We start from the raw sequence: 16,441 nt of genomic DNA, 5'->3' as shown, positions 1-16,441 counted from the left end.
AGTGGGGTAGTGCAGAGTGCCGAGTGTACGGTCCTGAGCCCGAGTGGGGTAGTGCAGAGTGCCGAGTGTAGGGTCCTGAGCCCGAGTGGGATAGTGCAGAGTGCCGAGTGTAGGGTCCTGAGCCCGAGTGGGATAGTGCAGAGTGACGAGTGTACGGTCCTGAGCCCGAGTGGGATAGTGCAGAGTGCCGAGTGTACGGTCCTGAGCCCGAGTTGGGTAGTGCAGAGTGCCGAGTGTAGGGTCCTGAGCCCGAGTGTGATAGTGCAGAGTGCCGAGTGTAGGGTCCTGAGCCCGAGTGTGATAGTGCAGAGTGCTGAGTGTAGGGTCCTGAGCCCGAGTGGGGTAGTGCAGAGTGCTGAGTGTAGGGTCCTGAGCCCGAGTGGGATAGTGCAGAGTGCCGAGTGTACGGTCCTGAGCCCGAGTGTGATAGTGCAGAGTGCCGAGTGTACGGTCCTGAGCCCGAGTGGGATAGTGCAGAGTGCCGAGTGTAGGGTCCTGAGCCCGAGTGGGATAGTGCAGAGTGCCGAGTGTAGGTTCCTGAGCCCGAGTGGGATAGTGCAGAGTGCGGAGTGTAGGGTCCTGAGCCCGAGTGGGATAGGGCAGAGTGCCGAGTGTAGGGTCCTGAGCCCGAGTGGGATAGTGCAGAGTGCGGAGTGTACGGTCCTGAGCCCGAGTGGGATAGTGCAGAGTGCCGAGTGTACGGTCCTGAGCCCGAGTGGGATAGTGCAGAGTGCCGAGTGTACGGTCCTGAGCCCGAGTGGGATAGTGCAGAGTGCCGAGTGTACGGTCCTGAGCCCGAGTGGGATAGTGCAGAGTGCCGAGTGTACGGTCCTGAGCCCGAGTGGGATCGTGCAGAGTGCGGAGTGTACGGTCCTGAGCCCGAGTGGGGTAGTGCAGGGTGCCGAGTGTACGGTCCTGAGCCCGAGTGGGATCGTGCAGAGTGCCGAGTGTACGGTCCTGTGAGGGGAAGAAAGAAAGCTGAAGCTGTTCAGGGTAACAAAAGCGCGCGGTATTGTGTCTCCATCTTAAGACGCTGAAGGAATAAGTGAGAGCCCGCGCACTGACTGCAGTTTCACGAGGGATTGTAGTAAACATTAGGGCCAAGGAGACCCGAAGAAAAGAACAGAATCTCTCCCCCCACCCCCATCATCCATCAATGTTTTAATTACCAATACCTTTTTTCCGCCAAAGTTACTAACTAAACCCTCTCGGGCTGAGGTAACAGTTCTGCACCATTTACTCACAGAGGCAGCACGATCATGGCGGGCAGGGGACTCGGCCACGTGGGGAAGCGCACGCCCTCATGCTGCTCCACCTGTGACATCTGATCGAGCCGACACACTGGGAGAGGTGGTGGGGAGGGGGGTGGTTGTAGGACTCAGAGAGCACATTTGCACCGTGCTCACACCAACCCCTCCTAATCGAGCATGAATATACACTTTATAATTTGAAAAGTTATAGGAGACTGATTGCATACGGTCTCCTGAAGCCCTGGACAAGCAAAACTCTTTTGAAGACCTCTTTGCTCTCCCCTCCTGCTGGGACAGATTTGGAGTCGACTGTCAATGGGTCATTCCAAACCGGAGTTGGGGGGGGTGGGGGTGCCCAGTGATTAATGCCCCCCGACTCGTAGTACCTAGCACCTAGATTATGTGCTCAAGTCCCTGGAGTGGGACTCTGAACGTACAACCTTCTAACTCAGGAGCCAGTGTACTTCTGCTGAGCCACAGCCGACATAGAGCCATCAGAAGCTGCAAGCATTCAGGGGCAAAAATTTCACTCTGCCAACCCTTGCTACACACCAAGGCACAACATAGTGGAATCTTTACCCCCATTTTCCTTCTAAAGCCCCTTAGGACTATTCTTAAACCCCGTAAGATCATTGTGAAGCTTTGAATGTGGAAAACTGAGGGAATGCTGCATTGTTGGAGATGCTGCCTTTCGGATGGGACACTAAACAGAGTCCCATCTGCTTACTCAAGTGGACATTAAAGATCCCATGGCACTATTCAGAGACCAGCAGGAGGTTCTCCCTCAGCCAAAACCACCGACAACTGTTTATCTGGTCGATTATTTAATTTACTGTTTGAGGGGCCTTGCTGTGCCAAATTGTCTGCTGTGATTGACAACAGTGACTTCAATTTAAAATGTAATTCATTGGCTGTGAAACGCTTTGGGGCATCCTGAGGATGTGCAAGTTCTTTTTCTCGCTCTTACAATTTGAAGCAAATTGTTTAACCCCTTCTCCATTATACTAATATGAGTTCTTGTTGTTTGGACATGGGTAAGTAGGGTGTAGTCTTACAGGGAGAGCGTAAACAACCCATATCAGGGAAACAGAAACTCGTCCTCTGTGGATTTCTCAGTAGTTCAGTTTGGAGATTCTCAAACATACTGATGGGTGTGTGCATGTCAAGAAAACAAAGTATCGCTCTTCTTACTCATCTTGTGTTTTCTCCTTCTCTCCTTGTTCCTTTGCTTTTTTTTCCCCGCCTATGTTCTTTCTCTTTCCTCTTCTGTTCTTTCCCTCTTTACTCGTGTTCTTTATCACGCTTTCTCTACTTTGCGTTATTTCTGTCGCTCTGTCCTCCTGTGTTCTTTCCTCTCTCTCTGCACCTTTCGTTGTTTCTTTCCCTGATCCATTGTTATGTTTTTAGGGTTTTACACTGGATAATTTTTCTGTTCAGCATCACCAGCCACTACAAATAAGCAGACCTCATGTCCTCTATGAACCAGACCATGCTTTAACCTGGCCAGTATCAAGGTAAATGTAGTGGGACCCAAGGGTCAAATGAAGAATTCTTACCACTGTACTCTGGCTTACTGGAATATATCAAATGTTGCTACACGATCACCTTTTCTTTTGTTAAGCAAAAAATATACACAACTGAACTCAGGTTTCAAATCGCAAGATATATTTATTGAACACTAAACAGGTAAATGAACAGTACTCAGTACAAACAGTACATTTGCAGTCATTACAAACATGTAATCTCCTCAAAATGTGAAAGCAACAAAGATGCTTCTCCTGTGCTAACCTTCAACATTAAACCGACCCTTGAAACTCATTTCCTTTACCTCTCATGTCTTTCCATTATTATGGAGTCCTCTACCTTGCTTCATACCCCTGATTGTTCCAGACCATCACCTGTCTTTGTGCAATGCCACCCAAGATATATCTTCAAATTCCTTTGAAGATATCCCAGAACAAAGGAGATTAAAACTGAAATTCCGTGGGGGTGCTACCAGCCTCTCACCGTAGCTCTAGCAACAAACCACCAGAACACCCAGGGAAATTGCAGAAGCAATAATTTTCAGCCATTTACGCCTTTTCCCTAAAAGTTCCACCAGTGCCCTGACAGACTCGCAACAGGAGGCAAGTAAACCCCCAGGGAATGCCTCGAAGCTACATTTAGGCGGTCAGACATTCACAGGATTCAAAACATTATTTGCACACACAAGTGCAACAGACTGGTACAAACATGTACTATCAACATCCCCATAAGATGCTTGTAATTAAATAGAACGATCTGTTCCAAACACTTTGGATATCATATAGGTCCCCATCAAAGGTCAGTGACAGCAATCAATCACCCATATCAATGTCTTTGGCATGCCAGATTTTAATTTACCCACTCCTGTGTTCTCTCTCTCCATCTTGTGTTAATACTGTCTCTCATCGTGTATTATCTCTCTACACCTTTTGTTCTTTCTCCGTCAATCTCTACCCTCGAACTGCAATATTATTAGTCCCCTTGTACACTCTCTCCTTCACAAAGCATCAGAATATCACTCCAGTAAGCAGTCAGAGCAATTTTAGCATTGTTACAATGCTAGCATGGCTATAAACTCCTATTAAAATAATATATAGAGATTGTTACAATCTGAAACAAGATGAATCCTTCATATTTGTCAGTATTAAACTTCCTTTACCATCTGTCTGCCCAATTGCATAACTGACCTACGTTCTCTGGGGTAGAAATTGGTATGTGTTGTGCCTGTTTTTTGGGCACAAAGCAATCCAAATTATCAGTGGGGCAGCCTGTGCCCAATTTGCTTTTTTCCCCTCTCTTTGTTGTCTCCCCGTAGAGCCAATTTCTGCTATAATCAAGGGGTTGCTCACTTTCATCTTCTGCCCTTCCCAAGTTTTCTCTCCTCATTTATCAACTGGATACTCATCACATCATAGGGTTGGCCCTGTCCTCACCTTTTATCCACAAAGCACACTTTCCTGCAGACGTCAATAGATAGTGATTCAGGGGAGAAAGCTTTGCTGATTTTCTTTTCCCTCTCCATTGTCCACAGGTACTTAAGCCAATCATTGTGCCCTATCACTAACACTAACGAGTGCAAGCTTGAGTTCAATACTGCGACCTTCATAGTCTCTGAGCTCAGTACCTGCATTTAAAAAACTGAGCCATTGGGAGCTCTGTGCATTTCAAGCCTTCTTCTCTCCTCACCACTTTGTCTTTCCTTAATGCACTGTTTCTTAAAGAGAAGGGAATACTTGAGTGCATTCCAGGGCCCCAAAATTCCTGGGTCCCATCTCTGCCAACTGAAATGCAGCAGAGCGGGACAGCAATATGCTGACAGGGAAGTGCACAGATCCCATCACTGAAAATTCTTGCCGGACTTTGCCACTTCTCTCCTGTATTGTGTGTGTGTGAGAGAGAGAGAAACAAGATGGACTGACTAAAATTAGAGAATGAGAAACTGTGACTAGACAGAAAGAGGGAATAGGGAATCAGGATAGGGATTTGGAAGACAGAAAGAAAGAGAAAGGAGAAAAAGAGAAGAGGAAAGACAGATTGGAGAGAGACAGGCAGTGGGGACCAGAGAGAAGAAAACTGAAGGAAAGAGAAGGGATTGAAATGGAGAGGGATATGTTATATTCTGAACTGGTCAGTGCCGGTTCTGGTATTCTAGTCATTATTTGGTTCTGGATTTGAAGCAGCTTTTCACCCTGAAGAATTCAATTCACAGCACACAGGATGAGAGCCAGTGGTAGGTCTCAAAAACATCTTAAAATTAACGTTAATATTTATATGCTGTCTGGAGTGCTGCCTGAGACCACATTCATCAGTTTGGATCTAATGTTTGAAACACTGTCAGAGATAGCCTGTGTTGGCTATTCGTTAATGAGTGATTCTGGTTAACAATAAACCCACCTGAGTCAGTTATTGAACACAACAGAACAGTTACGTTTTTAATTGTTAGTCTTCTACTGACAATGAATTAACACGTTGGAATGACAATCGTGATCATTATTTGACAACTCAAGATGTCTAGGCTGATTGCAATTGTGCCTTATGATAAGATGAGCCAAGCATATTGTCTGCAGAGGTTGCACCGTACTTTGCAGTTACCGGAGACCTGCATACATTGAGCTGTGTGCCATCCACACTGCTGGTCTCACAATGTCAGGCAGCTGAAGGGATTGGAGCAGATTACATGAATGAGAAAGAATTCATCATCACAAAGTAGGAGTGTAGCAACAATGGTTATTTGAACAAAGTCTAACCTATGTGTTATTCATTTGCTTGCTTCACACACTCTCTCTCTCTCTCTCTCTCTGCTGCCCTTTCACTCTTTCTCTTTCTCTCAAATTGATCTTCCTAGTTCTGTCTGATCAGTTCCTTTTGGACAGATCTTTCTATTTTTTATTTTCTCTCTTACCTATTTGGCATTTCTTGTTGTCTCCACCCTGCCATGAAGAATCCTTTCTCATTCACCTTACTCAGTCAGTTCCTTCACCTGCCTCGCAAGGTGAGACTGACGCTATAGGAACATAGGAACAGGAGTAGACCATTTAACCCCATGAGCCTGTTCCACCATTCAATGAGATCATGGCTGATCTGTGACCTAACACCATATACTCACCTGAGCCCCATATACGTTAATACCTTTGATTAACAAAAAAATTTCTCTGAATCTTGCTGAAGATATTTTACTTGTTCCAAGAGGGCTAGCAGAGAATTTAATTGACATGTGGCGTAAGTGCTGAGAAAATAATATGAAAAAATTAACTGTAAGAACAAAACTCAAGTAGTTTATCAATATTATCTCAAATCTGCAATGCATTACCTTCCTGAACACATTTGAATTCCAGGTACTGTATATAACTTATAGAGCTGGTGTTTGTGGAAATAATATTATTGCATTTTTAGCAAATTCCTCTCCCTCCCCCCAGCTGGTGGTCTGTGTCCTGGCAGATAACGATTCCCTTGTGAATAAACTATAGAGTTTGGGGACCCCAGTTTGATAATCAGTGCCACAGTTCTAATGTTGTTCTCTATAATACGGTTCTGTTAAACTGCTGAAAGCGTTCACATATTTTGTTATTTTCCCTGTGGAGCCTTTCCGTATTATACAGATTCACAGAGTCTGAGTAGGCAGAGACTCTTTTCTCCTGATTTCTGTTTTTGCAACAAGTGGCCAAGTTGCTGATTCTCAGCCAACTTCATCCTAAACAAGCCCCTGAGGAAAGATCTGCACCCGAGGTGGATTTCAATTAAATACTCTAAGCCTATTGATAAAAAGCTATGGCTATATATATATATATATATATATATGTGTATATATATGTTAGATGTTCGATGTTCTAAAGTTGTTAGGAGATCATATATTTTTTTCCAGTAAGTGTCATCATATTCTTGGTATATGATAGTCCTCATAACAAACTAATCATCTCTCCCATAAAACTTTACCAAACACTAATTCATAAATTGGCCACCTTGAAGATTTTGGGGAGCACATTGAATTTTTGGGGGAGAAACAAGGGCTCTTTCTCGATCTGATCTGTAACTCGGGTCTCTCCCTTTTCCTTACCTGTCTATACACAGGACGGTAATGATGCCCACTGTAGTGAACTGGTTGGTGACATCCAAGACCGTTACCATCTTGCACATGAACAGTCCGAAGACCCAGTGTCTGTCCCTGACCAGCTGATGGATAGTGAAGGGCATTCCCAATAGAAACAGCAAGTCGGCGATGGCCAGACTGAGCACGTAGATGTCTGACACCCCTTTGGTTTTGCACGCCAGTAGTGTGTAGATGACCAGGCTGTTTGCACCGACCCCTGTGGTGCATAGGATCCCATACACCGTGGGCAAGATGTGCATCGCCATGGTGTCGACGAAATCTCCCTAGCAGCAATAGCCACATGCATCGTGATCACCCCCCACCGCCCACCCCCACCTGCCCACTCTAAATCCCCTCCTGGGACTTACCTGAGAGCCGCAGCCAGCGAGGTAGGTGGTGCTAAATTCTTTCTCATTGGACGAGCTGCCTGTGGTCCTCTTGGTTCAGGCGCGTGCCCAAAAACAGGCCCAGGCTAATTTCTACCCTTCTGTCTCTATTGCTCTCCCCATTTTGGTGTCATTTGTAGGCCTTACAAACTTACAATTGGCTTCAGCATCTAATTTGTGTATGTCGATTAAAACAACAGGAGTCCAATAAAGATCAAGGTCATGCTAGTTTCAGCTGTCACACTGGCAATGTACTGTGCTATCTTTTATGCATTTAAATTGAAAACACAGCTTCATACGTAGCCCATCCAGCAATGCCGTCATCCAAACTGCAATTGCAAATTGTTATGGGGTGTTTTGTTTAGTGTTCCCTCAACAACAACAATTTGCATTTAATTAGGGCCTTTAACATAGCAAAATGTTCCAAGGTCTTTCACAGGAGCGTTATCCAACAAAACTTGACATCGAGCCACTTAAGGAAATATTAGGACAGGTGAGGTCAAAGCGGTAGGTTTTAAGGAGTGTCTTAAAGAAGGAGAGAGAGGTAGAGAGGCAGAGAGGTTTAGAGTTGGAATTCCAGAGCTTATGGCCTAGGCCAGCTGAAGGCACGGCCGCCAATGGAGGAACAATTAAAATCGGGAATGCGCAAGAGGCAAGAATTGGAACAGCGCAGAGATTTCGGAGGGTTGCAGGGCTGGAGGAGATTACAGAGATAGGGAGGGGTGAGACCATGGAGGGAATTGAAAACAACGGTGAGAATTTTACAATCGTGACATTGCTGGATCAGGAACCAATGTAGGTCAGCAAGCACAGAATGATGGGAGAACAGGACTTGGTGTGAGTTAGTATACAGGCAGCAGAGTTTGGATGATAGTCATGATAGCTCATGGCTGAAAGTCATGTAGTGCTTTGCTTTGGGATGAACATGTGACAAGCTCTTTGAAGTTGTGCAAAGGATGCCTCACTGTACCATTTCTTTAGCACTTAGCCAATCTATCCCCACTGATAGTGGAACGAAAGCAGATAAAGGAGCACACCACTTCTCAAAGATTAAGATGCTTTGCTCAATCATGTGACAGGTTCTGATGCAGTTAAAGCTAGTACGTGAATTTCACCTTTTTGTTCTTTCTGCACTGTGTGATTCAAACTACCTCTGCTACAAATGTTTGTATTATGTCGGGAATTCCTTATTTCCTGTGATTCTTGGAACTGGACGAATAGTCAATCAAAGAAAGTCACCCTCACTCACGGTAGTTTCGTTAATCAAAAGTAATTATTTAATAATGTTTTCATTCATATGAGCTTTCATGAAGCAAAATCAAACCATACATATACTTTTCCTCTATAAAATCTCATTATACACTTAATAATTCACAACATCTTTATGTAATGACTTAACAATTCATACACACATCAGGCAATATATACAACCTTAAACCAAGGATTTTGTTCATCGGGCCCAAAGGTTGATCAGCTCTTCAGAACTCAAGGTCCTCTTCTTCTTACGTGATGTTCAACTGCAGTGTGCATTCCTTGTGACTGTTGTGTGGTGAAGAGACTGTTCTCTCAAAGTCTTCTTTTTATATTGTTTTTACCAATAGGATGTAGGTTTAGGGAGTGCCATTCTTTTTGTCTAATCGCTCCCTGTTGCTATGCCTCAATCATTAACATACCCCAATGATTGACAGTTTAGGCTTTGATCATGTGACTGGAGACCCTTTGATGTAGAAAAGACCATGTGCTCAATCCATGGAACAAAAAAGCCCCCTTTACTGTCTCTGTTTATGGCCTTTCATGTAAAGATAGCCCTTTACATTTCTGTGCACAGACATTCTTAATGGGCGTGATGTCCCCAATTTTGATTGCTTCAGTGACTTCAAATCCATTCCTTATACCATTTGACCGTATGCTGGATGCAATACTATTTGATGTTTTACAAATCCCAGTTCTTTGAACAGATTACCAGATAGGAATGAGAGGCCCATGCCCTTTTCACACCTCTCATTGCTTTCCTGATCCAAAGCCTTTGATATATGTCCTTGTTGCCTTTTCTTACATTACACCCTGCTGTGTTGAAAAGCTTGTGTTTCCAAAAGCCTATGTGTTTTAAAAGCCTATCAACCCTTTAAGCTTGATATTATCCTTCCAGCTTATGTATTTAATAATCTAGAAAACTATCCACAGTACAATGTTTTCCATCCCAAAACTCATACTTCTCCAATGCCATCAGCATCACTGAGGAAAAAACAGGATTTGCGAGAACACAGTTTACCTCATTACTGTATTTGCAGGTTTTCAAATGTTTTTGTTCAAAGGGGACACAGTTAACCCTTTCCTTCAAATGTCTTTTGTTAAAAGGGTTTGAAACTACACTTCCTACATCTCAAACATGCTCAGCTCTTAAATGGTCCTTTTGTGGCTTTCTTCAAGCAATGCATTTCCTCTCTCTGTTGGACCTCACAACTTCTCCTCAGACTTACTGTTAGGCTTCACTCAGTCCCACTCACTCACATCTTAATCTTCTTCCTTCCACTCCCAGACTTTTTTAATCCTCCCAGGCTTGTAGCCACAAACCATGTCCTTCTTAGAGCAACAATCTCAACTCATTAATCTGAGGGAGGTCAATAACCACAGGTAAAACATCCAAGAGGAGAAAACTCTGAAATGTCTCCCTGACCCCATAAATAATCAAGCAAAAATCTCCAGGATATCAATCCATAAACACAATTTATATCATCAAACCCTGGCCACTTGCATCCCACAAATGACATTCCCACAATCCTAACAGAGGTAAAATCACAGTTCTGCAGTGCAACATTTAATCATTTGTTCAATCAACACACTCTGGGAATATAATTTACATATTTAATACTCGGTGAGAACAATTCTGACCTTTAGTCTTAGTTGCAGCTTCGATACTCCTGTAATCAAAATTTAATTTAAGTAACTTTTACATCCGCATTCCCCCACCTTTCAGTATTCTAAAGACTGGAATCATCCTTATCACTGTCCTTTGAACCCTCCCCAATGCATCAATATCCTTTTGAAAGTGGGGTAATTAAAATAACTCAGTTTAAATTTTATACAGATGGTATTTATATAATGCCTTATCACATCTCTCAGAAGTATCTTTATTTAAGGAATTATTTTGAAGTGCAGTGACTGTTATATAGACAAAAACAGACAATGTTCTGCTATTGCTTTTTCAAGATTGCACAAACAGTAATAAGATGAATGACCAGTTAATCTTTTTCTGTTGGTGTTGATTGAAGAATATGGGCTAAGCTACTGGTAGAATTACCTGCTCTTCTTTGAATGGTGCCATGTGAGCTTTATTGTCCAACTGAATTACTGGGACATACGGACACGGCCTTGATTTAATTTTTTATCCAAAGGATGGAACCTCCAGCAATGCATCAGTCCCTTAGTACTACACTGGAGTGTCAGTCTAGATTACATGCTCAACTCCTGGAGTGGGGTCCTAACCCACAGCCTTCTGACTCAGAGGCAAGTGTGGTGCCAACTGAGACAAGTTGACATCAATGAGTTACATTACATAAAATTACATAGAATGCACAGCACAGAAACAGGCCATATGGCCCAACAGGTTTATGCTCCACCAACATATCCTTCTATTACTTTCTTCCTCTGTGTTTATCTAGCTTTCCCTTGAGGCTATTCGCCTCAACTACTCCTTGTGGTAGCCAGTTCCACATTCTAACAAGTCTCTGGGTAAAGAAGTTACTCCTGAATTATTAATATTGCATTTATTAGTGGCTATTTTTGATATACTCGTGGGACAGTGTTCCCAGTGAATGAGTGCTCGTTTCGAGGTTTTACGTGGCTCGTCCATGTTGCAATATCCAGCCTCACCACAGCCAAGTTGGGCCAGCTACTAGTGAATCACAGGTACTTTAGGTAGGGAGGAGGGGTTGATCTGTGATCGGGAAAACAAAGTTACCGCCAGGTTCACTTGGCATGGAATCCACCATAATGGAGAAACGCGACTGAGCTAGTGTCGTTTGGTTAGTGGCCTTGCTTGCCGATTACCCACGATCATCATCTGATGGTTACGCTTTATTACTAATTATCACACACCAGATAACGTAATATAACATAACAACAACGGATTTAACATGTAACATATTTACAGAGAGTCCGATTAGCGGCTCTTTAGTTGACCCATCAACTATGTCATTTCAACGTCCATATTAGCGTCTCTTGTTTCAGGGACCCTCCGCGGGGTTGCTTCTATTCTGGTTTCCATACCCACTGAACTGGGGATTGAATGGTGTATCGGCTCTCCTCTCGGAACGCCTTCCTCGAGGCTCTGTGGAGCTCTCTTAGACATCCCCGACTGAGAACTACTTTCGCGGTCCCCGGGTCTTCAGAATTGACTGACAGTCCGTTCCAGTCCAGTCTTCCATGATTTGGTTTACGGCTGAGCACTTGTAGATCTTGACTGGTTGCCATCCTCCATCTCGATCTACTTGATGGAGGCTTGTGATGCTAGTACTGCAGGAGTCAGTCTAGCGGGGCAGCTTTTGTATTTTACAAAATTGGTTAGCTGCCACCATTCGGCGGGGAGGTTTGTTGCCCGGTGCCAATCCCATCCGGCCGTAAGCGAACACACATATTTTTGTTTTAGAAGGTTCCCCTCCTGAGGGAGTGTGATCTCCGTCAGATCACCCTTTGTGCATTCTTTGAGCAGTCACAACAGCCACGTGCCGTAAGGAGGCTGGCGGGAACACGACTCACTGTGACCGAGAACACACAAGACAATCACAGTTACAGTAAGACGAAGACTTCAATAAATGCCTGCTAGTTTGGTCACGATTTAACAGCAGAGCTGTACGACTACAGCTACCATACTACTGTAACCGCACTTACTAAAACAAACACCAGTTGAGGCCAAGTCATTACCCCCAACTTTTGGTTCCAAACCAGACATCTGCCTGGGCTCTTGCCTGGACAGGTCAAGAGAGAAATCGCTTACCTCCGCGGATCTATGCAGATCACCCTTTAAGCAAGTTCTTTGAGCAGCCCATTCAGCCAACGATGTTATGTTGTTTCCAACAGGACCACGTGGAGACACGGCTCTCTGTGACCGAGAACTTACAAGACTGTCACAGCTACAGCAACCAGAGGGCAAAACTCCGAGACCACCTACTAAGGCCTCAGAGAGTCATAGTTTCATATATTTAAGGCTCCTAGTTCTGGCCTCCCCCGCAACTGGAAACATTGGGGTCTAAATTGGGCCATGTAGAGCCCGTTGTGTAGGTGCTACGCGGACTCCTAAGGACCCAAAATGGTGCCCAGAATGCGCACGCACACTTCTAGCATGACGTGCACTGGATGCCATCTTGGTAAAGGTGTTCACGCATGCGCAGATAACGAACACCGACACCATGTAAAGTAGGGAGAATTTGCGGTAGATCAATGTGCAACGCTGATTTAAAGGGACTAATGTGATTTTGGAACTTAATGCTCCAGCCAACGCACTGTCTTAACCTCACACAGCTGAACAGGTCTTAAACAGCATGGAGGACCCCCAACCACCAGCGCTATTTAAAGGAATCATGCAGGTTCATTGCTGGATTATTGCTTCTGGCTGCTGATGCATTTGTACTTGTTTTTGGAGGTCTCCTATACTTGAATGCTGGGACTAGAGGACATAGCCTAAAAATTAGAGCCAGGACTTGGAAGAGTGAAGTCAGGAAACGCAGAGGGTGGGTAGATGTTTGGAACGCTCTTCCGTAAACGGCAGTTGATACTTGCTCAAATGTTAATTTTAAATGTGAGATTGTTAGATTTTTGTTCACCAGAAGTATTAAGGGATATGGGGCTAAGGTGGGTATATGGAGTTAGTTCACAGATCAACCATGATCTCATTGAATGGCGGAACAGGCTTGAGGGGCTAAATGGCTTATATCTGTTCCTATCTTCCTATGTTTCTATGAGAAAGTTTCAACACTCTACAGGGAATGGGCTAGCCAGCTGACAGGCAACAGAAAGGGCACTGGCTGTGTGGCAGGGGTGGGACAGGAATGCTGTCATCCTGAGAGAGGACAGCGGGTTCATGTTCCAGGGAGCCACTGCCACTTGCTGCCTCCTATTATGATCCACGTTCTCCTGCAAGAAAGCAGGACATGTGTCCGTGAGTGTCCTACAAGATGTTTGGGTGATGTGGCTGTCATGGTTAAATAGCTGCCAGTACTGAAAGACTATACCACTACGTATCAAACCTGTATCATGTGTATTTTATTAATCAAGCATAGATGACCGTTGGCATATATTGATCCAATGTACCCATGTATCTTTGATTTGTAGCCTTTATTGTTTTATATTACATTGTTTAGTATTAATCAGACAGCATATAGTAGTTAACTTACTCAAATGTGTTTTCAAGTTTGTTTTGTAAGTTTTACAAAGCCACTGAGTGTACATATGTTGGAAATATGCTATTATTAATGCTGCCAATGGTTGTTAATCCTTCTTAATAATAACTTTCACAATGATTCAGGCCCGAGTGTGACTGAACATGCAAGCTTTATTATAGACACAAGAACGATGTTCTAATGCGGTTATACCAAACAACAAGTATTTATATACAGTTATAGCAAATAAACAAGGATGGTACAAACCTGTCCCTAGGAAGTTTCAAGCTGATCAGGCCTGGTATCGTAGGGTGTGTGTGGACCTCAGTCGTCCCAGGAAACTGCTTTTAACTATAGTGGGACAGTGCCTCAGTTTATATATCATTCTGAAGCGTATTTGTTTCTGGTAGCTTAATGACATTAGTCTCATGATGTCGCCTGTCCAGGACATCTCTCCCCACCAGGGTGCCCATTGTTCCAGGCACCTTTCTGATATCCAATCAATGGTGTTAAACTGTTGTCAATTCTATCTAGCTTATGTGGGACATATCCTTATCTTTCTGTGTATTTGGATTGTTCGGATGCAGACATTTAAGATGTCTCATCCTGTATGCGCTAATGTGTTAATTAACTGAACAAAGCTCCTGCAATTAACATAACAGGATTAGTCTGTGTCCAGTTCCTGAGTCTTTGATTATGCCTTGGGACATTTTGTTATATTTCTGACAATTTGGTCTTCAATGTGTCTGTTCACAGTTTTATTGATGTGGAGACAGTTTTATTGTCTTTGTAATATTCTCAATTACTTTGCCTGATGTCAGGCATACTATTTTCTATAGGACGCTGGTTCTCTTTATATTCTCACAGACGCAAGGTCTGCCCACAGCCTCACTTTGCAGGATGGGATACATGTCTATGACTTGGTCTAGAAATCATATTTCTTACATCTCCCTCCTTTTGACCGAGTGCAACCACAATGGGTCACATATCACCTTACCTCCCCCTTTAACGTCTATTTGGTCTTAACTAAGATCACCTTGGGTTTACATTGTATCAATATTATGTTCACATAAACACACATAGACATATATATATACATATTGCTTCGGCGGGCCCCGTTTGTCAATAATACGCACAAAATAATTACTAGCCACAATACACAGCATTGAAAAATAATTAATAGTTGTACCACCATTCTTGTCCACAGATGGACAGAGAAATTCGTGTCTTCAGCTTTTTATACATTGAAAATACTACACAAAACATTATAACAACAATTATAATCAGAACAAACTAAGCAAGGATTAAAACCTGAGAGAATTCAGGCCCAAGCATGTTGTCCTACCTTATATACTATTTTCCACCATTTAGGTTCCTCTAGCTGTCATATTTTGCTTTCTATGGCCGCATTTTGTTGTTGTAGGTCAATTAGGTGACGCACTGAGGTGACTGTCCGGTCGAGTACAGTTTTAAGATTCAGTGACAGTGGTGGAATCGGATGTCTGAATTGTATAATCGTCTTCTGAGTTTCTCCTCTTAAACCGATTTCCATCTGAATTTCCATCGCATTATGAATGTTCGCTGGGATCAGGACTGAGCTCACAACTCTCGTGGGTAACTCAGGGGTAAAGCAAAACAATGGAGTTAGTACAGGGCACTCCTGTTTCCCATGGCCGTAAGCCAAGTCTGATGTGGTCACGCAGTAGCGACCTTTTCCCATGTATCCATAGTTTGCCTGTCCTGATGCCCATCTTCTAATACTAACAGTACAGTTAGGGGAGTGCTCATCAAGGGTGAAACCACAAGCCAGGGCACTATTCTGGGTGACATATCCATGTGCCCTTGATCTGAGTACAGCAAGATAAATCTGGTACCACCCAGCTTTCACCATCCTTTGTCAATTCCTTTTGGATAGCTGACAAATTCTTTATGTATGTCACCTTCAAGGACACCTATGGACTCCACCTTGAAGACCTCTGAAGGCTTCTGATCGGGTGAAAGGTGTGGAATGGCCATAGTCACTGCGAAAACATGTCCGTCTTTTCTGTCTTCACAAGAGGGTTTCACTGGGTATACAGATCCCAGGCGCCTGATGTTACAATGATTTCCTCCATTCTCCCCAGCCCATTTATTTATCTGTTTGTCCGTTATAAAAGAAGGGCTGCGATTTTCCTCAATGTTTTCCAATCCTTTCTGCACCTGAGACAGCATAAACCCGCCACACATGCTGAACGTGATTCCTTTGGAGATCTGAATCTTAGATGCCTCCACGTCACTGATCATTGTACTAACTTTTTCCTGCGTCCGTTGAAAGTTGTCGACCATCTCCTTCAGAGACATTAAAACTTATTGCTGTTCATACACTGAACCTGTCACTACCCTATTCTCTCCTTTCATAACGCCTTTTAATTGCTTTCGCATGGCTTCATCGCGTTCCCACATGATCTCTATGTCTATCCTGTTCCAAGTGGCCGTTCCTGTTATAACCCCAATACCCAACCATTCAGCCACTTCCCATTTTCCTTTCTGTCTACTGGAGGGTGTGGGGTTATCCCTTGCGACTTTGTCTATGTCCGACCTGAAGTTCTCTCCATAAACTGTCTAAGTTCTCGGACGACATCTGTTGTTAGAATCGCTCATAAGTTTCATTACACAAACCTGGTAACAGAGCAACTTTTGAAAAATTAAACAGAACAGGGAAGATGTCAAATCTCACATCATTGTATAGGGTCTGATATGTATTGAAAACCAACAAGCCATTGCTGGGACCTTTGTCTGCAACCGGGCACCCGGTGGAGGCCGAATGGGCGATTGCTT

At 43.8% G+C, this 16,441-nt stretch overlaps 1 pseudogene; it reads right to left on the bottom strand.

Moving 5' to 3' along the window:
* Window positions 1–7,127, bottom strand: part of LOC137332224 (protein FAM200A-like) — a 10,367-nt pseudogene extending 3,240 nt beyond the window's left edge.
* Between the last annotated feature and the right edge of the window lie 9,314 nt (window positions 7,128–16,441).

This window comes from Heptranchias perlo, chromosome 14 (genome assembly GCF_035084215.1).
Source record: "Heptranchias perlo isolate sHepPer1 chromosome 14, sHepPer1.hap1, whole genome shotgun sequence".
NCBI lineage: Eukaryota > Metazoa > Chordata > Chondrichthyes > Hexanchiformes > Hexanchidae > Heptranchias > Heptranchias perlo.
Note: the sequence above shows the minus strand (reverse complement) of the source record. Positions and strands in the feature narration are given on the sequence as shown.